At 40.3% G+C, this 22436-nt stretch overlaps 1 protein-coding gene across 15 annotated transcripts in view; it reads right to left on the bottom strand.

Annotated features, from left to right (window-relative positions):
- Positions 1-20808, bottom strand: part of LOC110046578 (TNF receptor-associated factor 2-like) — a 74019-nt gene extending 53211 nt beyond the window's left edge. For 4 of the 15 annotated variants that reach the window (XM_089274591.1, XM_089274608.1, XM_089274594.1 and 1 more), the window contains exon 1: positions 1763-3624. The gene's annotated coding sequence lies outside the window, so the exon portion shown is untranslated. The other 11 variants (XM_089274596.1, XM_089274612.1, XM_089274599.1 and 8 more) reach the window with 8 other exon arrangements.
- Between the last annotated feature and the right edge of the window lie 1628 nt (positions 20809-22436).

Raw genomic sequence — 22436 nt, 5'->3', positions numbered from 1 at the left:
AGGGACTACTCGTAGTCTATAAACACTCAAGAAAAGATGCTTTTTGAGTCTACGTTTAAAAATGTCAAGTGAAGTAGAATCTTTGACAGATTGGCGGAGAGGATTCTACAGCGATGGCGCAGCAACGGCAAAAGAACGCCCACCATAAGTTTTAAGATTATAGGTTGGATTCCAGAGGAAGTTTTTAGCAGATGAACGAAGTGATCTCGATGTCAATTAGATACGGCCATGGACTATGAATGGTCTCAACTTAATTTGACGTTTCGTATGCTGCAACATTCATACCTTCAGAAGTGATGGTTATACATATGCGAAAGAATAAAGTAAGGACAGGCGAGTACAATTTTGCTAGAGCAAGCGACATCTATTGTTGAGGACACTTAAACCGAACTGACCATATGCACAAAGCGAGTAAAGAATTAAAACTATTTCCTGTAATGCAAACTACTAGCACGTATGTAAAGCTATAAATATAAGAGTTACAAGAGGCTTCAGTCATGGCTTCATGCACAGCGCTGTTACTCATTCTGCGAAGTCACGGCAGCACAAGCTGATATCCTATTCTTCAATTGGCTTTAGTTAGAAGTTCAGCCTTTTGGCCGTGTAATTTGTTGAATTTGTGTAGATTAAAGCGGAAATATTGTGATAACCTAACACGTGCACCGCCATTTAGCCGAGATACTTCGCTAACTCTAAGTTAAAGTTGAGATCCTGGCTCAGTTACGTAGTGGTCAGGGACGAACGAGATATCTCTTTGCAGAACTTTTCACAAAATATCCAGTGTTAATTTAAATATGAAGATTAGATCTCATTTCTATAAGTTACGCCGGAAACTTTTTCACACTGATGACCATTATATTGAAATCAACAAGCTGTGGGTAATCATTTGCAATCCGTTTCAATCTACTTCAATCTTAACCATCCGCGTTTATCCGTGACTTCTCTCAATCACACATTTCGATTCAATTCGTATTCTGTCATGGTAGAAGTTTTCTTTTAGTCTTAAACTAAGAATTCTGATTATCGGTAAGCTATCGTAGTAACTACACAGACTTTTCTCCACGCGGCTTTTCCGGCTGTGACGCTTGAAATTTCGACATTCTCGGGGTCTTTGGGTAAGTGGTTTTCGGTATTCTTAATCTTACCTCTCATTTATGATCACAATCACGGAGCCCCACTTCGGACAGAAGGAATTAAAAAGCTAGAGAGAGTTGATTTAAAAGTACAAGAAAATGCAGTTTCAATCTGTCAGCATCAGACCAATCGCAAACGCTTTATTAAAAAAACTGACGTTATAACTTTAAATAGCCACCGGTGTAACGAAGTAACAAGTAACGAAGTAACGAAAAATTAAACCGAGTAACGGGAAAAAATTTCAAAGGAAAAGCACTGTTTTATGTAAGAATTGTAGAGAAAACCTAAGTACAATTAGAGTGTAATTAGATCTTGTTCGATCGTTGAAGAAAAAATTCAAGGTTGTTGGATCAAGAAAAAATTCAAGATTGTTGTATGGATCGTTTGATTTGATCGTTGATATACTCCTCAAATGAACCAGCGTGGGAGGTTTGAGCTTGTATATCTTTTACAATCATCGACAAAATAATAAGAACAGAAAAAAAACTAACAGAAACATTTTGGGCTTTACATCTTTCCTTGCTACTTTAAAACACCGGCGATTGACATCGACTGATATCGATTAAATTGATTGATTTTCGATATCGATTTCTATCGATTGACTAAAGTAGTAGTCAAGAACACTTACCGACTCCAAAATGGGCGATTCAGAATAAAAAGGATCGTTTCCACAAGACCTTCGTTAGTCGTGGCTTATATAATAGATTAACTGTATGATCTAGAACGAAAACGTTTGGGGTTAGTTGACTCTTAGAGTTACTTTATGAAATAAATTACACCAAATAATATTATATTCACGGCAAAACGATTAAAACGTTCGACATTTTGGCGAACCTAGACTTCACAACTACAGTCGACTACCTCGTTATCACTGGATGTGCTTGAATACATTGTACTGTGATCTTCTATTATAATCGTCTTTGACCACAACTTTTAGTACTGTCGTGCGCTGGTATTATACTGACTACGTGTCTTCGATTGATAAGCTAATGTTCTCGACGGTTCTCCACGTCATTAGAACTGAGCATACAGCGTCCGCGTGGGAGCACTGACTAAAGAAAATGGAAATGATCGAAGTCATATGTTAACCCACGTAAACTGAACGTTTTTTTACCTTCAATCAATTGTAATTACTAGTCTAGTCTTAGGAAAATAGAATATTATATCCCAGTACTATTGATTTGATCGCTGCTTTTCCCTTCTAAACGGAGAAATTGATTGCGATCGTGTTTTAAACAAGAGGGTTAGCAACTCGGAGCGTCTGGAGGACATCTTCTTATCGGACCAGTGCATTTATCTCCATTGGCAAACGAACTGTTTTCCAGCCATGCTAGTTGTTATTGTGAATATGCCATCACTTTCAAAGATGATTAATTCATACTCCCAGTCGCGCTACCTGTGGATCGTGGCGTAGATTTATTGACGAAGCCATAAATTTCTTGCAATACTCACAAAGGTAATCCTACGGACACTAAACTACTTTTGTTAGAAGAAAGATCAATCCACCAGGTCGTAAACTGATCGTGACGCAAAATCCAACACGTTTGGCAAAGGTTGTTTAATTTCTTATGAAGTTCTGCTCTAACAGCCCTAACAACATCTGCGTGGGAGGAAATTAAACACTTGGCCTTTTCAATGGGTCAGTATGCAAATATCACTCAGTTATGCTGCATCTGATTGGAGAATGCTAAAAGCTTACACGGCTAAGGTTTTCATCGGTAGCCTTAAGTTAGGGGATTCCCCTTATTTCATAACCCTACGTCATTACTCATGTGAACATGAAACGACCCTCAGTACAGTACCATTGATGATTTACAGTGAGAGTACAGACGAGTAGAATTTAGTGCTAACTTCCCCGTTCATGGAAACTTCCGAATTATATTAACAGCTCCTTGTGTGTGGCCCACTGCTATTATCACTCTTTGTTGATTTTAAATCAATGATTAACCGATTTGCGTTGCCCACGAATAAAGAAGCGGTTACTAAATAAAATTCATGAAAGTACTAGAATAGCAGATTTGCACGTTGTCGTCATTTGACGACTACCAGAATTCCTTTCCTTTTTTCTTTATTATTTAAATTTTGAATTTCCAGTGGGGTTTAAATAACAATTGCCCTAATTAGCATAAGAAACAGAAAAAGTGAAGGATTCTGGTAGTTGTAGTCAAATGACGCCATCATGCAAATCGCCTATTGACAAGATAAGCCTACATGACACCAAAAGGGGCGAGCGCGGCTTCCGTCTTATAGAGGTAAAACTGAGTGAATTCTTGGTTGTTTGAGGTGTCCGTATTATGAGTGTGTCTGTAAGAAGAGGTTCGATTGACGAACGCAGTCTGTAGATATTACGGACCTTGAGCAATGACGACGGTGACGCCAAGGACGACGCGTAGTAAAACAAGGATTTATAATTTACCTTTGAACTTCGCAGTTATCTATATCTGTTCAGTACGCCTATCGGTCTCAGAACTTGCTCAAGTTTAATGTGTAACGCCAACGTTGAATTTTAAATAAGAATACGAAAAAATAGCCGCCGTCGTTCGCGTTCTCCAAAATACGCAAAACTTAGTCATTTCACGATGAAGACACGGCTAAGAAACGTACAAAGATTTATAATGCACGTGCATCTCCACTGTTTTGCTCGTTAAAGATTTTGTTTGGTGCCGTTCACGTTGTCGTTGCCGTCGTGGTTTGCTTAAGGGTCCCTATTGAATATTGCTTAGTTTCGAACAAGTCTGTTTATCCATATTTACTTAACTTGAAATATTTTAGTGGTAAACTTCAATTTTTAGTAATAAGTCTACGGTAGATTATTCTGGAGGAAATAATTTACGTTTCGTTTGCGTACAAGCTATAATACTGAGGTTGCCTACCAGAACAAGATAGCGGTGTAAACTTTGATAAGGTCTAAACAGGAGATTGACGATTCGAGACGATGAATCCACAGCAACATCACCATTAGTAATTATATTATACTTCTGTAAGTTTTTTCTTTGACCCACACTCGTAATATTTTGACCAATTTTTATTTCACAACCGAGCTTAAAATTTACGATCTAAATGAAGAGGGTTTCTTCATTTATTACAATGCAGAACAATATTATTAATAGTAAAACTGGTCAGTCATAATGAATATATAAATAATTGTTAATACAGCGTCTCAAGCCATTTTTCACTGATCGAAAGGATAACATACCACGATAATGGTCATCTGATGTCTTGTTTATCCTAAGATTTAGAATTAGTCGGCATGGTTCATCAAGTCTAACTGCAAATGCTGTATCGTGACGTTTTAAGACGGAAAACCCGGCATCCGTAAAATTATTGTGCTACACAGCTGAAGAGATCAAAAAATAACTCGAAACACGGCTCGGGTTTCGATAGTATTTTTCACACTTTCCCAAACGTCCGCTCATCAGCCGCCATCAGATAACCGGAGCGACACAGTAATTGTTTTATATTTCTTGACTGGAAGTGAACGATGCTGTGTTTTAACGCGATCTAAAAGGCGATAACGGAAAATGTAAATAGGAGTGTTCTCCTCTATAAAAAGATTATGCAATCAACAGATTTCGATTTCCTCAGCTCGCACGTAGGTCGCTTGTTAATTATAGTGAATTATTCCTGCTTGGTCTGTTAGTCCTGTCGGCTTCTTCGTTACTTAGTCAATCAAACGGAAAAGGAAAAGATAGACCAGGAGTGCTGTTTAGCACTTCCATGACGATTGTAGACCATTACTCAAGTTCAACTTAAGTTGTCGCACCGCTCCTAAATAGCATGGCGGCGTTTTCGCCACTGACTATTTCAGCTAAGATAATCAACTTATTTTCGTTCGAAAATGACGAAACGTTTTGTCTCTCAATGTAGACTCTTTTGAAAGAAAAGGTTACTACTGATCGACCCATGTTTACATGTCACCGAAGGGAATCTGTAATCGAATCTCTAATACCGTCCTTCATCGTATCGGCATTCCAGTTTAACACAATCCAAACTGGAATCTAGCCAGGACACCTTTTAACCAAAACTCTAAGTTACTTCGCGATGGTCGGCTCCCTACCTTAGCCAAAAATGTTTGTTGTTACTTCAGTAACTTCCTCCGCTGATTTGTTAGCTACTGGTTTGTAAATCTCGAGATGATCTGTGCGACATACAGAGCGGTACCCTGGGTGCCAGAGGGTTTTTTTCGTAGCGAAGCTGCGATTGTAAGGGGCGAAGCCGACACCGCGGAAATACGTTTTTTGACGTCACAGTAACTAGCCAGTGGTCATCACCATCGAGCTGTGCTGTCCTTCGATTGACCGATTGATCAGTTCCCTAAGATCGGTATTTTGCTTCGTTTTAAGGTCGAAAATATCCTTGATACTTCTCGTTATTGGTGAGTTTGACGTCCTTAAATGGGTTTTTAATACTCAAGCAATGTTCGTAAAGAATAGTGGTACAGGGGAGTCATTTTGTGTGGAGTAATGTGTAGTTTGCTGACTCGAGCCAGCTCGAGCGGACGAAGCGTGGATCGTGTTGCTTCAGCCGCCCTCGCCTCAGAATTGTCAAAATCAACGACGGGTATCCAGCAAAGCAGAAGATTGGTCCTGTATGCAGCTTTTGCAAGTATTTTGAAGACTGGTTGGATTTAATGTGTAATTTGCACGAAATGGTTAAGGTACTACATGTAAGTCGGGACTGTTTTATTCACACTCACTTTGCGCCGACGTGTGGTGCTTGTTCATTGAGATTATATATCGCAACGCGTCAAAGAAACTTTGATAAGAATTTGTCTTTAAAGACTGGCGTTTTGGCGTATCTATCACCTTTCTGACTTTCCGCGCCTTTTGGAACGGGTGAAATGATTTTTTTGTACCTGCCGTTTGCTGTCAGAATAAAACATTTGTTCATTTCATTCACAAGATATTTCTCTATCATTAAAGATTGTTTAAGCCTACATTTATATAATGGTGGCGTTTGCGAAGGGAGTAGAAATCGAAAATAATGTGATTTGTTGGCCGCAGCGAACGCTGGAAATACTGAAAACATTCAAGACCGCTCAATATCTTCGATTCATTGACAATTTTTCCTTGCCCAAACACCTGTATTTGTTTACACGAAACCGCTTCCACTTATGGGATGTGGTCAAGTTTCACTTCTTTTGATGCTGAAAAGACTTTCAACATTTCAGAGAGGCAGTAATCAACTCCTCAATGAAACCCACTAGTTTATTTTGTTTACTCAGTCATTTGAAGCTTTTCGATTTCTATTTCCCTATCTTGCATGTGCATTGTATTAACTTATATAAATAATTGACTGTTGTTGTTTTTCCTTTCATTTAATTTAATTCAGATGAGCTTTCAATCACTACAAAATAATTTTTACATTGTACCGGTAATCATACATGTACATATCACGTGCTTTGAATCAATATGAAATTAATTATGATCCCTTAGTAATAATATTGTATCATCCCCCCTTCTGTAAGATTCTTACTTAACTTGTAACCACTTTATTACAAGACATTATAGCACCTGATGGCAATAAATTATATATATATAATTATATGTGTTTACTTTTTTTCCTGTGATAAATTGGCTAACAAGTGGGTTTGTTTATGCCACTGTATCTCTGAATTGGCTTACTGTCGTCTACAAACCATTGGTAGTATATCTTCGCTACGTCTAACTCAGATACTAAACACAATAGCATGTATTAAAGAACAGATACATTTCTTACAAATTAATATTTATTGCATTTAGTACATCACTTAAGTTCTACAACATTGCTTTTCTCCAGTGAGAAATTTTGTGTAAAGTCTGAAGTTGTAAGTTGCAAAAACAAGTTCCGTCAGTAGTTGCGAATCACTTAAAATCAGGCTTTGGTACTGTAAACTGAATGGCAGAAAGTGAGGAAATTAGAAATTGTCTCAAATACACAAGTGATAAAAGAGGTAAACTTGACTGAAATCTACAGACTCCTTTATTTTAGGTTTAGGGTTAAGGTTAGGCCTAAGGGACAAGGTGAGAGGTGCGGTGGCCTTGTGGTTAGTGCGCTCAGCGATGGATTGAGCGGTCCGTGTTCGAGCCCTGGTCAAGGACATTGTGTTGTGTTTTTGGGCAAGACACTTTTACTCTCACGGTGCCTCTCTCCACAAAGGTGTACATATGGGTACTGGTGAATTTAATGCTGGGGGTAACCCTGTGATCAACTAGCATCCTATCCAGGGGTTAGTAGAAATACTCCTAGTCGGTTCATGCTACAAAAACCAAGATAAGCCTGACCTGATGGGCCAGTTGGCTCTATGCAGACTTTACCTTTTACTTAGGGACAAGGTACTGCATCAAGTGGGGGAAGCGACAGCAGAGTCAGAACCTCCCACTTCCCATACCCTGTTCTCCCACTTCCCATACCTCTATCTCGTGACTCCCACCCTTGTTTGTCCTGCTCCTGTCCCCTGTAAATTAAGAGACTCAAAACACATCCTAGTCATTTAGCTGCACAGTCCTTAGGCATTTCCTTTTCCTTTTCTCCTTCGTTATCAGCCTTGCTACTATTACACACGTCTTTCAAGAAAATGACCTATGATGTAATCATTGTCAAAGGGTTTAATTTTGAGCCCAAGGGTGAATTTTTCTTTGCCCGTTGGCCTAGAAGTCTCCAAAGACACTAAATGAAAGTCAAGTAACATTTTCAGTTCTTGTTTTTGAAAGTATTTGAAGCCTTAATGAATGACAAAAATTAGCATTTCTCTCCGAATTCCTGTCCCCTATTCTCCCGGGCTCCTGCCCCCTGCCTCTCCCCATCATCAACAGATGGCTGAATGTTCAGGAGAGGAGTTGCCATATGGAGAGCATTGGTCAGTGTTCTCTCAGTCGGTGTTTTTACATCATTGATGTTGTGGAAATCATCCAAAAGGATTTTTCCTGAGCCAAAATGGAAAAAAAATGTACAATAGTAGTTTTCTATTGGGAAATCCAGATGACAGTAATATGTAAACAAATATTAATTTTAGAAAGTTATACAGAGTCTCAGGCTCTAAGGTAATGTGGTCAGAAATTATCTGGGTGGCCTTATAATCAGAAGATTGTTGTGTGAATACAGGGGGGATAGCCTATTTATAACTAAAAATGAAATTCATTTATTGAGTTTTAACTGGAAGCTGCTATTACCCAGATTTTATGGTATTTTTATTGTCTTACAGTAACATATGCACGTATTTTTAATTACCCTTTTAACAGCTTTGTATTCCATGACTTCTGCCATCTTAAGATAATCAGATGTCATGTACTTCTTGTGGTTTTTTCTAATAGCTAAATAGCTTTTTTTCTAAACTCTAATAGCTATGCAACTAGTTTAAAATAATTTTCACACTTTCGAGGCGCTAAAAGCAAAATACAGAACTGCAACAATTCGAAATTATGACAAGAAACAAAGAAACAATAATAAACATGAAAATTTAAAATTTTATATTCGCCAGCGTCAAGCTTCCTGAAGTACAGTATAATTAAAATTGGATATTTTGTGATAAAACATACCTCGGTGAATTCTTCCTCGAGTTGAGGCCAGATTTTGAACCCTTTTGGGGATTCAGTCCTACACTTGTTACACCAACGTGTCCAAGATTTATGCGAAGCACTGCTTCGATTTCGGCCAACTTAGTCTATAATTCGGTGATACCGAGTGAGCACAGGATGACCGTGATTACTTACGTGAGTGCCCCCAATCGAACAAGTGGACGAACACGAGCATGTCTTCCTGGCGAATTTGATCGAAATGCCGTTGACGTACCGATTCATACGGTTCAAGCCCATCAATTCAACAAACTTGAGAAGTTGATGTCCTCAGAACACCGCTACAGCAACACAAAAGCTGCCTGGTTTTATCCTTAGCGCACATCGTAACGTAAATTGCCACTGGCTCTCCGCTTGCGAGCATGAACTCTCACGAAACAACAACAATTTCACACCGTGTGCAAGTTCAGTTTGGCTTTGGCACAATATATAATATTAACTGAGAACTACCCAACAAATGAGCGGAGTTTAAAAGCTACGTTTACAGTGTGCGCTCTAAGTTTTGTATCTTTTTGACTGTCGACAAGACTCGCTGCGAAAACAATGTAAACGTTGAAGGCATTTTGTAGTTTTGTTAAGGTGTACCGCTGACCAGCAAAATACTGTATCGCGCCCCAAAAACGTATTTCCGCGGTGTCGGCGAAGCCGGATCAAGCCGCCATCGAGATCCTGGCGAGAGAAAAAACAAAAAACAAAAAAAAGCCTCGATCGCAGCTTCGCCGCTCACAATCGCAGCTTCGTTACCCTCTGGCACCTAGGGTAACAGAGCGGATATCGACAAATGCTCTCCATCGAGAGCATTTTTCGCCACATGTGGCCGCATGTGAGCAGTCACAACAGCCGTCTGAAAATACCACAAACACTTAACGTTGGTAGCGAGCCCAGACCAAATCGTTTTAACTCCTATGGCTTACTTTTAGTTTCAATGACCGTAATACAAACAAAGAAGTTTGATAATCTCTGATGCCGTTGATCAAGGAGGGGAAAAGAACGTATAAGCGTGCAAAGAGGGCATTTTTTGACAGACCTGCTATCGTTATTTTTGGGAATAAATTTTGAGATGTTCATCTCCGGCAGACGCAGCTGTTGGCGAAAAAAAAAAATAATGGCACGATACTGTTGTTGTTTTTTTTGTTTTGTTTTGTTTTGTTTTGTTTTGTCAGGAGGGAAATTATTTGTCTTTCATCCTTAGGTATTGAAAGTACCAGAGTAAATCTGTTTGGAGTGTGAAAGCTATTGTTAGATCTTGTTAAAGGAACGAAGGAAAACGATGTTTCAATTTTCCTCAGTTAACGTTCAGCTGAATACAATGTTACAAGATAACGGTAGTGTTTCTGCCTTCATTTATGTACGATCAATTCATGCGTCGACGCAGTCTTGACGACATTCATTGTTAACAAGAGGACAGACTCGAAAGAAAACTTGATCGTAAACGAATCCAATATTTTTAACAATTTTATAGGTGATGTACTATATCGTAAGTAATGTAAAGTTCTTTCTGAAGAAAATAAATGTTAAAAAACTACAATTATATGAGTAACACGATTAGAGTGTCATGTATTTTAGGCTGGGTAGCAGGCATAAAACGGGGGAGAGGGGAGAAGAGAGTGGAGATGGAACTTCCTGGCGTCTTTTGCCTCCCTAACTCCCTCTCCATTTACGCTTTCAACGCAGGCCACGTATTGGCACTGCAAAACCCACATCCCATCATAGAAAACATCCCTTATTTAAAAACTCTCCTTCTGTCACAAAAGCAAAACGGGAAGTCATTTTGTTTTGCTCGAAGGTGAATGGCGAAGGATAGGCGTAGTTTGAGTGTCCAATAGGAGCGCGCGAAAAGCAATAATCACTGGTTGAAGTGTACCATTTAAGTTACAGTTGTAAATAGACACTATTTTTAACATTTACATGGAAATTCGCAGTACTCGAGTAGTGCTTATCGCTGGTCTTATGTATATCATTTAAATTTCTCGTATGTGCATTAATAATTTCAAGGGACATTTACATGCTGCCCAAAGACACTGTTTCTATCAGACGTTCTCTGCAACAAATCGCCGCAACTTCATAAAATAAGGCTTACCTTTATATTATGGCAACTCTAAGAAAGTCTGAAGGTATTTCTTAGTCAGTGTGCACCGTGAAATCAATTGTGGGCTGTAAAGGATGCGGCAAGCGGGCAGAACTTCTTAGAACTGGATGATGTTCCTGTCATGCTGAACATCACAACAAATAATCATTTTAGTCAATAAACGTCATTGCTTTCAAGCTGTACTCTCAACTGACAACCGAATGCCTGGAAGAGGCTATATTTCGGACATGATCGGAATGTACTTTTTACATTTACTTTTTACATTCAACTGCTTGTTTCTTTCAGATATATTAAGCATAAATTCCACGATATCATACGTGTTAACATCACAACACTTTAAGGTTAATATTCTATGCGCCTTTATTGTCTGTCCCCCTCCCCCCGCAAACAAACATTGCCCGCCCATTCGCCTGTTAAAGCTCACTAACCCCCCCCCCCCCCTCCCCACATCCGCCATTTCCTCACAAAAAAATGAACGATCCTTCAGCTGATGTCCTTGTATGATGGTATTGGAAGTTGCGGTGGATAATGGGATGGAGCCAGAGAAGAAAGCAAGACGACTATGCCTGACTATTTTTCTCCTCCCATAATCCCTTACGTCTTTGGACTGGCTTTTTTGAATTAAAGGAACGACCTGGGACGAGTTAAGTCGCTATTACCTGCAAACGTTTCTCGTCATCTCACCGTCAATTTGCTATCACCAATGTACACGCATGTAACACAACTAAGTAACAAATCTATGAACAAATTTCTCCCGAAAGAATGAAAGATGCGAATGCAGCCATAACACTACTGGAAAAATGACCTGAAAAAATTTTTTGCTGTGAACGGGATTCGAACTCACGACCTTTGCGTTACCGGTGCAATGCTCTACCAACTGAGCTATCAAAGCCACATGAGAGCGGTCGTGTGTGGGTTCGGCCCTATATATTCAGTGGACGTGATACTCGGCTCAAGTATGTGAATTCCATGGTAATAGATGTCCAACAGTAGCAACTTGAATTAAATAATGAAAGAATGAAAGATGCGAATGCAGCCATAACACTACTGGAAAAATGACCTGAAAAAATCTATTACCGTGAAATTTCTTCCGCCGTCTCGTTTAGTGCCGGGAGACTAATCGTTCAAGCGTGTCAGCGTCAGTCGGTTTGTATTACTTGCTGATTCATCATTTCATCCAGACGGAGTGAACGAGGAAGCCAGAGAGTTTGAAGGAGATATTTCATGTTCACGTGTGAAATGATCGGAAGAAATGTCTTTTCACTGAGCTACCGTTAAGCTACACTAATACTGCTACGACTGTGACATTAATTTCCGCATAGACACTGTTAGTTTCCTTTTCCACGCAGTAGGAATTTTACTTAACCCCACTGGCCTATCAAAAACATCACTATTCCTCTGGATAAAACTGCCAGAGCAAATTGCCGTTTACATATTTTACCATACACGATTGCAAATGAGAGTTTACGATATTACTCCTCGGTAGATAGATACATGTATAACTACTACTCAAGCCACAAATTCGGGCGACGAATCAGTGTGACATAAATGCATTTAAACTCACTTTGAATCGGGTGAAACAAATCAGACCGACATTCAACATTTAAACTCAATATGGCTGATTATTCAGTTTCTCTTACCTTGAAAATGCAACTATGTATTATCGTGGCCCACTGTTGTATTTCTAATATAATGTTATGTTATGTTTCCATGGTGCTTGCCTTTATACAGGAAACCAATCTTAATTTCCGCGTTAGTGATAGATTAGAAATATGATTAAACCGGAGGGAAACCCATTTATTTTCCGAGCTGGAGCCAAGGGGAAACATTGAAATACTCAATTGCAATGCAAGAAACCATACTAACTGGTTTCCTGAGGCCGAGGGATAAGTTGTCATTAGACGGGCACTATCATGGACATATCCCCATTTATGGAAACCTAAAAATAATGGTCTGGTTTCTTTAAAAATTTCTATATAGAGAGTTTTCGTTGAGCTTATAATGGTGTTCCAAAACAATAGGGCCTTATAGCAGAGAACCAGATCGACCACATCTGTCTTACAAAGGAGTCCAAAAGATCACTATAAGACATCCGGGTTGAGTTAAAATGCATGAAGCTAGGAATGAAACAGGTTAAAAAAGAAAAAGAGCGCGATATATTGTTGGTTTCCTGAGGGACGTAAGTACAGCGGATAGATTCAGAGTGGTACTGTCCAACAGGTACCAAGTCCTACGGGGATTGCACGAGGACGATCAGGGAGCAGACATCAACTCTCAATAGAAGGATATAAAGGAGGCACACGTTCTTTGCATCACGCAAGGCATGGTTTAAGGTAGCTTACTACAGTTTTGATGGATTATAACAGCCCAACTTCTAACTCCGAGTCTTTTAAAAAATGTTCCAATGTTTTTCTTTTCTCTATTTACTGTTTGCTTACGTCTTTTACCATTTTGTGTGAAACTTGAACAATTAAACGCCAACAAATCGCCAAAATGAACGACTGAGTACCTAAGAAGAGACTGGGCACTAATAGGTTAGAAACCAGAAACTGCAAGGGACCGCATACGATAAACGCTGCCAACGTAGGATCTACAAGAAATCTGATCAGCCAAAAAAAATGTATGAAGACAAGCAATAGACTGCAAGGCTGATAGTACGTGAAAAACGTTTCGAGACACCAACATGACAAGAACCGATAAAGTAGGATCGCAACAGTGGACAGCTGTTTCGCCCTTCTTGGGGCTCGTCAGCACTGTGTAGCGAAGATATGTAACGCCAGCCCAAAAGCCAACGCACGTAAATTGCAAAATGACCCGTGCACTATATCAAGTTCCGTGCTTTGAACTCACTTGCGCCCCGAAACACGCGCTGCTACATCACGTGTTTTGGGGCGCAAGGAGACAAAGTGTCAAGATTGGTGTCTCGAAAAGCAAAAGAATAAATCTGGCTGGACAAGGCCAGCCTAAACATTGAAACATTCAACCGCATGGCCAGTACCATGCTTAAAAAACGCAGCGTTGCGATCCTACTTTATCGGTGCTTGTCATGGTGGTGTCTCGAAACGTTTTTGACGTAGTATCAGCCTTGCAGTCTATTGCTTGTCTTCATACTAATAGGTTATATTACGTTTTCTCAAAATCTACCCGTATGACCCCACCTCAAAATTTAGGAAAAAGAAAATGGCTCCGATTTAACATTCATGCAAAGTAAAATAAAAATCTGTAAGACAGATTTTTCGCAAACTAAGAAAATGTGAGATCAAAAATAGCTCAAAATCTGTCTCAGATTTTTTTTAAAATTTTGGCTCCAAACGTGATTCACCCCAACAAATCAACTGTGAAAATTTCATCATGGGTTGTACGGTAGGTTTTCGAGTAATCCTCGATCAAAGACTAGCTTTTACAACCTTGGACGAGAATTGAATTGTGCATGCCCTTTATTTAAGCGCGCACTCATGTGATGCCATGTATCGCGTGCGAGAAAGCAAGAGTAAATTAGGGTTCTTTTACCGGTTATTTATAGAGCTTTTTTGTCATACTTTTTTGGCCCTAGGCTTAAACACATGTTTGAACGGAGTTTGAAAGGTGATTTAAAGAAGTGATTTAACGCTTTTCAAGTGCTGAATTGGTTTTCGTTTCTTTTTAGGGTTACTTACGTCATTTTTGAGCGCGCGATTAATACTGACGTCTGGCAGGCAATGGTAGCGCGCGCTACTGAGTCTCAGAAAAACTGTAGTAAGCCACGCGCGCGCTGGGATTGACATTGACGCAATCAACTACGCTACCAGGTACACGACCAAAATGAAAGCACAATTTCCCTACTGCGACCAGACCAAGTTTCAGGCATCTGTCCAAGTTTCATACATTATATGTCCAAAATTATACTGAAATCCAACTGTAAACATGTACCTGCAGATGGCGTAGTGCGCGCTCAAAACAAGTGCGAGATACGCGAATGCTTAACTTACTGGGGAAGTGACAGGAAAAATGTAACGGGCACCGTAAAAGTTTTCAAAAAACATCAATAACTTTAAAAGACGCGTGGTTACCCCTACATTTTATGTTGTGAAATGAAAGTGGCAAGCCTATTCAACACGTAATTAGTTTCTGGTTGTGAACAAAAGGTATTTAGGCTGTATTTAGCTGAACCAGAGGAAGGCTGTCAGAGACGCTAGAAGCGCTGTTGCAACGATTTTGTTACTAACAACGTACCAAAACTTTAGAATGCAGTTTAAGATATTTAGAAATGTGTTTGCTTTTCTGTATGTAAAGGCGAATTCTAAGGAAATCTGTAAAAAAATATCCTTTGCTTCTCTTTTCAGAAAAACGCTGATGTCAGCATTTTTGTTGAGATTCAAGGCTAATTATCTCGAAGAAATGCGTGGCTACCCCGATTGCTCTTTGTGGATTCCAATACCCTTTGTAAAGATCTACTTTTTTCGCGAGGTCCTAACCTGGTGCAAAATCCTTTGTATTTAGTAGGCACCGTCCTTAACTATGCTTACGAAGAAGTGGTGCGTCGACGGAAACCTCAATGTAAGGCATGGCTTTCGGTAGAGACAAACCAGAAGATACAGTTAAAAAAGCGGCAATTATTAATAACTGCTGAACAAGGGCAGCAAAGAAAGAAGCGCAGAAACAGTATACGGAAGCAAAAAGTGAAGTAAAGAGAAACATCAGAACAGAAAAGAGGAACTTTGTGGATAGAGAGGTCCAGGAAGCAGAGGAGGCGGCAGAAAGTGGGAACATGAAACAGCTCTATGATATAACAGAGAAACTTACGGGAAAGTTTGGACGAACAGAACGTCCGGTCAAAGATAAAAACGGGAGTCAAGTGTTCTGGTCAGTGCGGATAAGCAGCTAAGTAGATGGGCAGAACACTTTGAGGAGCTTCTTAACAGACCAAATCCAGCAAATACACGAGACATCCCGCAGCACATGAAGACCTGCCAATTGATCCTGGCAAGCCCACCAGGGCAGAAATCAGGAGGGCCATCAGACAGTTAAAGAATGGCAAGGCAGCGGGCGTAGATGAGATTCCAGCGGAAGCACTCAACGTAAATTCAGAGATGCTAACTGAGATGTTTTATGGATTATTTGAGAAAATTTGAGAGGAAGAGATCCCTTCAATTCAGAATGGAAGGAAGGTCTCCTGTTCAAGATCACTAAGACAGGAGACTTCGGCCTATGTTCAAATCATAGAGGAATCACACTCCTGTCCTTACCCAGGAAAGTACGGAACAGAGTATCTTGGAAAGATTGAGAGGACCGGATCTAAGCCCTGCGGGATCAGCAAGCTGGTTTCAGGCCACGCGGGTCATGTACCGACCAGATCACAACACTGTGAATTATAGTGGAACAGTCACTTGAATGGAACTCTCCCTCTCCCCTCCCCCTAATGACAGTTTTGTTGACCACGATAAGTCATTTGACAGCCTAGACAGGGAGACATTATAGAAGCTGTTTCGACATTATGGTGTACGCATGAAGTTCTTATGAGAGATTGTCTTGCAGGGCAGTTGACCGAGAAGTTTGAGGTAAAGACTGGGGTGAGGGAGGGATGCTTGCTGTCACCCTTTCTGTTCCTCTTGGCTATAGACTGAATCACGAGATCTGTCACAATCCAGAAAAGGAATCGGGATCCAGAGGACCTTGTGGTCGCAGTTGGATGATATGGATTTTGCTGATGATCCAGTGCTTCTGTCATACAACCATCGACAGATGCGGTCAAAACATCTGACCTGCATCATTCCTCAGTGCAAGTAGGACTGAAGCTCAATAAACAGTACTAGACAAAGATCCTAAGGATCAACGCAGGCACTCAAAGAGGCAGTCATAATTGAAAGGGAGGAAATCGGAGAAGTTGAGTCTTTTACTTGTACTTGGGCATTGTAGTGGCCAAACAGGGGGGAACAGACGCAGATGTGAGGATTGGCAAGGCACGATCAGCATTCATGTGAATATGCTGAAGGTCTGAACTCCAGGGAAATTGGAACATCCACCAAGGTACGTTTGTTTAACCAGGCTCAAATGTTAAGCCCGGCTGTATTGTTGTAAAGAGCCGAAACGTGGCTGACAACCAAGGCATCTATGGAGAATATCCAGAGCTTCATCAATCAGTGCTTACGGACCTTACGTAGAATCCTAAGGATCTACTAGTCAGAGACCATCAGCAACGAGAACCAGTATGGGCAAGGACGCAGCAATCTTTAGTGAAAGAGGACATTCATCGAAGGAGATTGAGCCGGCTTGGCCATACGCCACGCGAAGACCGCAAACCTAGCAGCATTGGCCGTCGTAGAAACAACTTGAAGGGATATATAGTAGACATAGTACAGGACAGAGGAGAATGGAGATTAGTCCTTGGTGGCCTATGATCCGGGAAGAGTTACGAGCCAAAGTAAAATGACGAGATTCTCGTCATAGGACATTTTTCACAGGAAGGTAACTTATTTCCCAACCAAACGAGAGCAATTTCATTGTTTGGGAACACCAACATGGCCGCCGCGACGTCATGCGACAAACTGAAAAAATCTGGCAGACTTCAAAGTCTGTTGTCGTTTCGCTGAAAAGAGAGCACGGCTAAAATTAATAACAATTTGCTCTCTCTTTAACAATTTGCTTAATATTTACATATTTGTGTTCCAGGATCTATTGCTCAAAAATGCAGAAAAATCGACGTGATGATGGCTCCTGAAGTGATTTGTTACAGTTGACCTACAACTCTTTCAAACCTCTATTTTGATTTGCTCTTGTTAATCTGCACCTCTTTTGTTCTTTATAGAGCTAGGGGAATTGTTTATGTTGTTTACCTATTGTTTCGTTTGGCCAATTATAAAGAACGTTGAAAACTTGTTACACATCACAAAACAGGTCAAACTAGTAGTAATCAGAGATTATGAGAGTGCGTTCGACGCCCTCTCTTTAATATATAATTATATATCGTAAATAAATGATTACACTAGCTGACTTTCAACCTTTGCCTACTGCTAAAATCAACATTTTCCAGCAGCAACCGAGGTTTTACAATCAGATATGCATAGTGTCAAAGTCCATGCTTGCGAGGAGGTCACGATTTGTTGATACGTTGCGTGACGCTGTCAGTTTCTGTAGTCTCTCAAGTTTCATAGAATATTTAAATTACGTACATTATTCTAAGCTAGCATTTGCAGTCGCGTGCTCGTTTCGCGACTAATTCGAGTATTTCCCGTGATGAATAAAGTAGTCTTATGGATCTTGCCTTCAGAGTACTTTTCCACCGATTCCAAACAATAAAATTTCGACCGGATAAAGACTGAGCTATCTGTCGCGACTGGAACTAATCAACAAATGCAATCAAAATGTAGCTGTTCCCACGGTTATCATCCCAAAGCCAAGTCGTGTAATAAACAAGGACAATTCCCTCAGATTGCGATAAATGCTGCCCTCGAAGCGTTTAAATTCGCCAAAATCTAACGCTGAGAGCACATAATAGCGAGGCGTACGGCGACTGAACAGAAAGAAGACAAAAAAGGATCCATCGGAAAGACGAGCTCACATGGCCTGCTCACATACTCACATGTTCGCCACATGTCTTAGCATTAAACGGTACCAGTTTACTGGCCGTGACATGCCCCTGCAAAAATCAAGCGGGGTGCCCATTTTGGTGTCCCTACAGGAATGTGGTTTTTTTCAGCCTAGAACCGTGCACAGCGAGACCAACTCTGAAAAGCGACAGGTCAAAATTAGGTTTGCGTTCCACTTCGTCGAACGCAAAGACAAAACGCTCCGGTCCGCGCCCAACGGCATCCGTCCGGAAATTCGCGGGAGCCAAAGAAGACAAAGAATAGTCTTATAGAATAGTGGAGTGGTTTAGCGAGTGTAAGGTACAACTGGCAATTTACCAAACTAATTTTCTTTTTACAGATAAATTAATTTTGAACGTGATCAATATAATTGAGAGTTTTAAAAGTCTTAAATTTCCCGGTCCTATTCCCAGAGACACACGCCAAGAATTGCTTTTGTTCGATCCGACACTTTCAGATCGTACTCCGTTAGATCAACCCGGCCGAGTTCTTCAATCATATTTATAACTTTGCCAAGGGTTAAACAAGTAATTTGTATATACTTACAATCGGTCTGTGTTAAATCTCAGGGCACTCCAGAGTTTTTCAAGTTTTCCTTATTTCGTTTGGTAAAGTTCTGAATGCAAATTACAAATCAACGAAACTGAAAGTAAAAATGTGCTGGTAAAGCATTATATGATCTGCCTACATGCTGCGCTTGATGCAACTTGAATGACTTATAGTCACGATAGGTCAATATTAAGCTGCAGTTAAAACAAAAGCTTCACATGCATAAACGTGCCAAAAGTCATAACAATTTATACTCGGGGTGGACCATTGTCTCTATGCGGTTAATCGTCAAATGGCCTAAAAATTTAATTTACCGTAATATCAAACTAGACGCTCTCAGAGCGTTTGTTCGGCCTTCGTACCACAGTATCAAATCGTACTTTACGAAAACGCATATTGGACGCAATAAAAGCAAATTAAAGAATCAGGATATTTTAGTACAAGAGTTCCGCTTAGATATTTACAATTAAAGTTGCTTCGTCGAGTATCCTCCTCATCCTATCGTAAGTTGTGAGTTTAAACCATTTTGGTTCAAGAATGAAGCACAGCTGCCTACGCGTTGATGGAGAAGTTGTTTCCATAGAATTTTCGAGGTCTTCTTACAACTTATGGCGATTGCTTTGTACAAGCTAGGAGAAATTGTACGAAGTTTGTTTGCTGGTCGTGGCGATCCGAGTAAATTGTATAGCTGAACATCTTTGCCGTGTTGCGATCTTAAACCCTTTTCAAGAGTCATATCCCCTTTGGAGAGCGAATAATCCCTTTCGAGAGAGCCAAAACGAATCATGATAAACTCCTTCGCGAAACAACAGTCCCGTGACTAGGCTCAAATTGCATTGCACATAATTTGCATAAACTTTCAAGTTGTGTTTTTTGCGGATAACTTCCAAGAATTTTCGACCCTTAACGCAGTTTATGAAGAAATATTCAAGCTACATATTTTTATTGAATCAAGGCAGGAGTACTTTTAGAAAGGACTCTCATTTATAAGGGAAGATGCGGCATTCTGTTTTGCTATTATTTTGGTTTCATGCTCGTCCAGTTCATGTCACGCAACATGATTTTCTTTTGCAGTCAGACACAGTTTTCTAAAAGAACTGGCGATTGCTAAGGCTGCTAAATATATTTGAACTACTAGTGAAATAACTGGCTAAACTATCGTCAATGCAGATTTTCCTTAGGACTTGGCAAGAACGTTGGTTCGTCAATAATCCCGCACAATTCCCGGCACAATCGAAGGTTTAATTCTCCTGCACAATGTGCCTCCAAATTCACACGTTATTTTTCGTTTTCTGCACCCTACTAGAAAGCCAACTAACTTGGAGGTAAGATATTTAATTCAGTTACCGAAAGTCTTATCTTTACAACTTTGGAGATCGACATATTTTGCGCGGTGCAAGAAACAAGTCGGCATGTTTTTAATGAGCTACCAGTCCAAAAACGTTTTCGTATTTAGCTCGTTTTATCGCAATATGATTCGTTTTACTGCAGTGTTCCAAATAATAACAGCAGTAGCCACATACCGTCATTGACTGCCTATTTTTTGCCAGTGTTTTCGTAGATTGAACTCATACCGCAATCGGCTCAGTTGTTATCTCACGAGAACGTTTCGAGCGTGAACTTTGCTTACCTGGCTGGCTTTCAAGCAATATAATTCGTGGATCGACCCTTTCTGAAAACGATCGACATCTTTGTATGTGAGATTAATGTATAAGGCGCGTTTCTTGCCAAAACTTTCTTCGCAAAACACCGCATTCTGTCACGGAGAGCGAGCAATGTTGCGTTTCTCGTCCCCAGTTTCCAAGGCCTACGCATGGAACGCCTGTTATATACTAACTATATCACGTTCAAATCAGTTACATTTCCACAGTAACAAAATGGTTCGTTGCTTTTCATATTCACTCATTCAAGTTGTTTACTGCAAAAAAAAAAAAGCATTAAAAGGTTAATGTGAGCTCTTTTCAAACGGTAACACTTAGAAAAATACATTCTTTGAAAGACCATCTTGAGTTATTTCCGTCACGGTACATTGAAATGTTCATATCTAGAGGACGCAGCTGGTGATTAAGAACAGGAACATGACATTGCTATTTTTTTTGGTCACGTACTACGCTCTGTCAGGAGCCCAATATCTGGCTGCGTAGAGAAGTGAAGGGAAAGGGAAAAAAAAACATTATGTGAACATAGATCAACATAATATGCTCTTGTTAAGCGTTGAACTGGCGCATTTGATCGCGTTATTTCCCGCAAAGATAAAACGTCCGAGGGCTTGCTTGTGAGGTTTTAGGTGTGCAGCAGTTATTGAAAGTCGAAATGCAGAGCATCTCGTAAACAGACTGTAACTTTATCCCACGTCAAAAGGCTTTATTTGTGTGTCTCCGGTATTTTACACCCGGAGGAAACTCCAGTCAGTAGTGTTGTTTCTTACACGGGCCTTTTGTTTATTGCTCCCTGGAAGACACACTTCTGGATGGGAAAGTCCTCCCTGTCTCGCCCTGCTGGGGAAGCCCTCCTAAGCAACCTAGGCCCATCACAATAACTCAACATCCAACCTTCCAATACTTGCCCCCAAACCTTACACTCCATACCCTCAAAATCTCCAGACCCACACAAGCAAGCTAGAGTGAGTTAACGTTTAATGGTCATCCAACATAGAAGGCCTGCCAAATATTAGTTTTTATCGAGCTCTCCCACCCTCAAAGAATCAGGGTCTCGGAAAGAGATGTCCGTTACTCTCCGCCAAACTCTGACAAACTCTTCGAGTAAAGACGCGGGCTCTATCGCGTGGTTTTATCCAGGAGTACCCACTTAAGGTGATTCCTTAGTGTTGCATCGCACATCCCTACTGCGCACGATTTTCGCGTCATTAGCGCGCGCACATGAGGGCGTGCGCGTACAAAACGAAAGAGATTTCCCTAAAACTAAGCTCGATAGCGAGTTAAATGCTCCTTTTCTCTTAAACGAGCACGGTGACCGCCACTTTTTATTTCATAATTTCAATGAGAACAATATCCTCGATAACTGAGGAAAAAATTAGCAGAAATCTACTTTTTTGGCAAATGAAATGAATACTATAGAGGGAGACATAACGGACCCAACAGCGCATGTCCAAATTATATTTCCTTTAAAGGATAAAAATATGCAGGGGATTTGAAGACATTTTTTTCTGGGACGTAGATGAATAAACAATCAAAGAAAGTCAAACTCTGTGTGATATAACTTGGCATTGAAAAATAATCGAACTTATTTGTTGCGCACGGAGATTACCAAAAGGCACCTAAATAACCGTATTTTCAGCAATGCGGCGTGAAAACAAGCACGATTACCCCCTCTCTTTTATTACGTTTTTGATATCTCCTTGTCTTGTAACAACAGTATACCAAGTTTCATCGGAAATCTATGGCGGGTTCTTTTACTAGGGAATCACCTTAATGCGGCGAAGCTTTGCATTCTGACTAGCCGTGATCGGAACGAATTGTCGCTCCAGGTTTTGCTTTGTTGCCTTGGGCTGCAACAAGACAAAAGAAAAATAAAGCTGAACTTGGA

This window comes from Orbicella faveolata, unplaced genomic scaffold (assembly GCF_042242905.1).
Source record: "Orbicella faveolata isolate gen_17 unplaced genomic scaffold, um_ofav_v1 contig_36, whole genome shotgun sequence".
Taxonomy (NCBI): domain Eukaryota; kingdom Metazoa; phylum Cnidaria; class Anthozoa; order Scleractinia; family Merulinidae; genus Orbicella; species Orbicella faveolata.
The sequence above is the reverse complement of the archived record's forward strand: the minus strand, read 5'-3'. Positions and strand labels throughout refer to the sequence as shown.